Genomic DNA, 5,407 nt, shown 5'->3' with positions numbered 1-5,407 from the left:
CACTGAATAGCTCGGGATCATCGATCAAAACGGATCGGGATCATCGATTCGACGGATTCAAACGACCGTTGTTGTTAGTGGATTCTCCATCTTGGCGAAGAGGTTTGTTCGGGTCCAGAATCATTAGGAATTTCCTCAATACTATATAAAACGAAATGTGTGATGGCAGAGTTTTCGATGCGAACTCCGTGAGCAATAGTCACTCTGGGATTGTCGGATACATTTGGTGTGGCCGTTGGATGACTGCGCACATTTGGAATTATACCTACGTGCGAAGGTGACATATCACTGATCGTTTTCATATACGCAGATAAGTATACTTGGAGTATATACATTGTCCTTCTAGACGGTCTAGTTAAATCTCTTCCTTCGCCTGTTCTAGACTTCCCAGTTGTACCAGGATAGGGTCTATCAATGCCACCTGATGTCAAATTACCGAGACGAGTCGCTGAAGAAAATCTTTAAGCTTTTCTGGGAAATAGGGAAAGTCATTTCTGAAATTTAGTATGGCTGAAGTTGCATCACATGTAAGCAGTTTGGATACGTGTGTAATATTCAAATTCCATGTTTAAAAACGTTTCGCTGGTTCACATGAAGTGAAGAAGAACGACAAAAGCAGAGAGTACATTCCATTTTGAGTTCTCCAAAGAGAATCCCAAAGCAAGTAAAAGTAACTAATGGACAACGTATTATCAAAGTCCTGACGAGCAACGCACCGCCAACGCATTGACTCGAAGAAGGCAAAATGAGTCAAAGACCTTAATGGACAACGCGGAGTTGCGTTGGTCCGGAGAAGGCACGAATTATAGAAAGTACTGACGAGCAACGTGTCACCGTTGGCTCGAAGAAGGCATAAATGAGTCAAAAACCTTAACGGACAACGTGAAATGCGTTGGTCCGGAGAAGGCTAGTAAGAGTCAAAGACCTTAACGAGCAACACGCTGGCAATGTGTTGACTCGGAGAAGGCAAAAGGAAACATGGTCTTTAAGTAAGACCAAGAGACTAAGACCTGAAAGGACAAAGCGCTAATCACGCATTGGTCCAGGCACATTAACTGTTCATTAAATTATTGATTTCCACGATCTTTTAGGATCTTCAAGGATAAAATTTCCAAATAACAACAAAGTTTCAGTTTCCGAGTTCCGTTGTTACTGTTCGCACGCGTTAGTTGTTGCTCTTCGTCTAGTAGCGTTTTCGGACAGTCACAGCATCGTTAAATGTAATCTACACGTATTACCGCTATATATCGCACATGCCGATAGCAGTCGTAGGAGTGTTTTGATCCTGAATTTGCTAAAACGAACAGTTTTTTCTGGCGTTGCACATCGAAGCATATTTGCAGTATTCCGTTTGCAATGGCTGATAGGAGAGTTTGCAAGAAATGCACTCAGAATGTAGACGCACATACTGAGCAATTTACTGTTTGTGAAGGAGAGTGCGCGTGTCTCTTTCATGCTAATTGTGTTGGCCTAAGCGAAGATGACTTGTGTACATTCGCTTTGAAAACGAATATCATATGGATGTGTGATGAATGCATTGTCAAAATTCCGGAGAATGAGTGGCGGAACATGGCTTACTTCGTCTGCAGATTCAATCAAAAGTAATGCCATCGACGATGAAATTAGGGACCTGAAAACCACTGTTGCGGGACTATTGGAAACGCTTTCTAAACTTGCCGCGACTCCTGTTTTAAATGATCGTCCTCCACTACATTCAACACCCGTTTCAAAAAACATGCAATTCGACGAAATGACAAACAAGCGATACAGATGCGAGTAATGTGGGAAACGAGCAGCAGTCGTCACAGTATACGCAAGAGACGATTTCTCATTGTTCATCTCAAACATTGATTCTAGTGTCTCTGAGCGGGATATTCAGAGAATGGTTTCTCTAGCGCTGAACACACCGGACCCTAAACACATCGATGTATCAAAACTGGTGTCCAAATGGAACTTCTCTCATCTGCCGGAATTTTATTTCATTCAAAGTTACTCTCAATAAAAAGTGGAAGATCAGGGCTATGAATCCATTGATATGGCCGAAATATGTTAAATTTAGAGAATTTTTCACACGACACAACGTTACTTGGAGGCCCGAACATTAATAGTTTATTGTATTGTGTTTTGTTATATTTTGATGAATGTATATTTGTATTAATTATATCTCGTGTCATGTTGTGTAATGTTGCTCATGCAATTATGTTCAGTATTATAATGATGTTCGATGTTATATTGATTCCTGTTAGTGTTTTTATATTCTGGATTTATGTAATAGGGATAAGAACACAGACAAACAGACGTAACACTTAGAACAAATTTCGATCAAAATCATAGTCACAAGTACATGTAGGCCCAATGCTAAAATTGGTGTGTTTGGCCGACGGGCCAACAGATGGCGGTAGTGTGTAAACGTCAGACGTGAATAAAAACGATGCAAGCGCTGCAGGTAGTGGATTGGCCACCTACCATATTTTTGAATCGACCGTTTAAAAGGTGGGTCGATGGACAATGATGAGAGTGTGACGTCTGTTTGTCTGTGATAAGAATATTCAATGAGACAACAAAGCCAGTTGGATTAAATACAAATACAAATAAATACAAAAGGATGAAATGATATTTAATGGGACAACCAGGGACGAAAATACTCAATCTACCATCGCCTACATTGATACTTGCTGGGTAGAATCTTTCGTTGATTATTATTTGTTTTTATCCTCGCCTTGACAACACAACAAAGATTGGCAAAGCGCTTGCCGCAAGATTGGCAGTTTCCTTTTACCCTGCTGATACTCACCGTTTTATGATCATCGGAAGCAAAAAATGGATATTCATCTGGACAGCTTGACTTTTTTACATTCCGCTTCGGGAAGTTGTAATTTTTGCACAAAGCACAGTAAAGACGCGTCAACATCATCGATCCCGTGCATCGGATCGTTCATTACCCGTAAAGCAGCATATTTTTTAATTAGTATGAACCTCAATGATAATCAATTTTCTAAAACTGACACTCTTCTGCTTCTGATAATTAAAAACACCAGCGACGTACGGGCATCGTTGTTTGTTTTTTCATCTACTTTTGTGCCATCTTCATTGGTGCAATCATATTGGTGGTGGTGCGGTTACTTTGATGGTGGCATGAATGTCAGTAAATTGAGTATAGTGAGCATGATTTTTTTCGTCCCTGGGGACAACATTGTATAACTAACAGCCAGCTACACATGTTGGAGATTCACAGAACTTCCAAAATCGAAGTACCGGAAGAAATCGAGATTTGACGAGTAAATACAGTTAGAACTTCGTGATTCTCTGTCGGGAATCATTCTAAACAGCCATCATTATTATTATTATTGTTATTCTAAACAGCTATAGTTAATAGATTTGAGTATTCTTACAGGCTCTGAGAAACTAAATAATGTCAGCAAAACTGATATTATAGAACAATATATAAGGTGAATTTGGGAAAAAATGGAATTGATCACTGTTGGAGCCATTTTGATTTTCAACAAGTGGTAGATTGGAATCAACCAAGTAGGCGATGTAGAATGGACGATGGAATTTGATCGAGCTGTCAAGAAGTACAGACGGAACCCTCCGAGAAACTCACCACAGTTCAATGTCATTCTTCCATGATGGATTTCATCTATAAATTCATTAATAAATTCTGGACAAACATTTGAAAAGGGCTCAAGAGGTCTTGAGCCTTTTTTTCGGAAACGTTGCTGTTGAGCCCATTTTGGGCCCGCCCACGCAAACTAACACCACTATCAAGAAAGATTAGTGTTAGCTCTTCCTGATAGTGGTATTGGTGAGTATGATCGAGTGGAATTGAGCCCCACAGCGTCTTGCAAAGCCATTGTTTACCAATGTCGATGTGCCCTTTTGAAATGTTTGTCCAGAATTCCTCTGAGGATTTTCTCCAGAAAATCTTCGGGGATTTTTTTCCAGAGAACTTTTTTTGGAGATTTCCTCCAGGAAGTTATTTGGAGTTCAAGGTTAGTTCTAATACTCTCCGTTATATGAATTATGGCGGCGCGGGCCGTCCCAAACAGCACAGGTCGAAATGCGGGCCATGCCAGGCAGCAAATGCTGATGCATTTCAACAACTCAAACAGCGGGATGCCTACTAGCGGATTGTACTTCTAAAAAATTGCTCAAGCAGCAGTGCATAAGCTGGTTGTAGCGGGTCGTCGTTGGTGCGTCATCCCCGCATTCCCTGAGCAGGGATGGAGTGCGACTCAAATCTCTTTCGGTGCTACACGCGTGGCTGTGAGATAGCACCCAAAATTCGAAAGAGACGTTGCAGGAGTATTTTCTCTGGACTGCGCCCTGACTGTGCTGACTCGCAATGTGCTTTGGGATGCATGGTATCGAGTTGTCTCATTTTCACTCTTTGTGTTTCGTATACGCGTAAACAAATTCACTTGAATTCATTTCATTAATATGTGAGTGTCAAAACTCTTAAACACGTTGAACATAATTCGTCACCATCTTATGTTTCTGACTTTACCAAATATGTCCAAGATCCACAACAATAAGATTTTGCAAAGCACTTATTAAGCTTGTCCGCTTTCAAAGCATACTTTGTTGAAAATATTCTAGAGTGGATTTTGTGCTTTCACGAAAGAGACTGAAAGAGTAGAGATTGTGCTTTGCTTTGTCTCGCACAAAAACAAATTGTCTCCTGCGCCTTGCTTTGAGTTTACTCGCAAAGAATGGGAGACGCACAATCAATTTCTGAGTGGCACGCATGTTTTTGGCACTGCACTGAGTTTTCAGACATTCCCTGTCCCTGAGTTACCTTCTCAGGAGATCTGTTTGCAGATTTCCCCCTTGTAAAAACAAAAAAAATAATGCCTAGCAGCGTTGTGAGCAGTGTTGCCACATTTATTTCGACTCTCATCTGTGATTTTGGTTGAAAAAATCTTTTTCATCTTTCGTCAGCCTCCAAAAATCTTAGAAAAATCTGTGATGCGACAAAAATCCGTTAACAAGAAGTTTTTTAAGTTTTTTTGTTCTAGAGAGGTTGACATTTATTAATGCAAAATGTGTTTACTACAAGTACAAACCTTGCAACAAAACCAAAACTAGAGCATATTTGATTGTTTATGAAATGTTTGAATTACTTCAATAAGTATTTAAGAAAAACGTTAGTAGAATAATGACATATATTTTCCAAAATCGTACCCAAAATTCGTGTTTCTGTCCAAAAATCTGAAAAATCTTTTCTATCTGAAAAATCTGTGATCTGTGATCACAGATATCTGTAGGCCAGATCAGGAAAAAATCTGTGTAATTACAGATAAATCTGTGTATTTGGCATCACTGGTTGTGAGCGAAACGAATACACCCACAAAACATGAACGGTAGGCGTACCTCGTTGCGTAAACCCCCGCTGGAAAGCATAAAC

The sequence above is a fragment of the Aedes aegypti genome, unplaced genomic scaffold (assembly GCF_002204515.2).
Source record: "Aedes aegypti strain LVP_AGWG unplaced genomic scaffold, AaegL5.0 Primary Assembly AGWG_AaegL5_hic_scaff_867_PBJ_arrow, whole genome shotgun sequence".
Classification (NCBI taxonomy): Eukaryota; Metazoa; Arthropoda; class Insecta; order Diptera; family Culicidae; genus Aedes; species Aedes aegypti.
Note: the sequence above shows the minus strand (reverse complement) of the source record.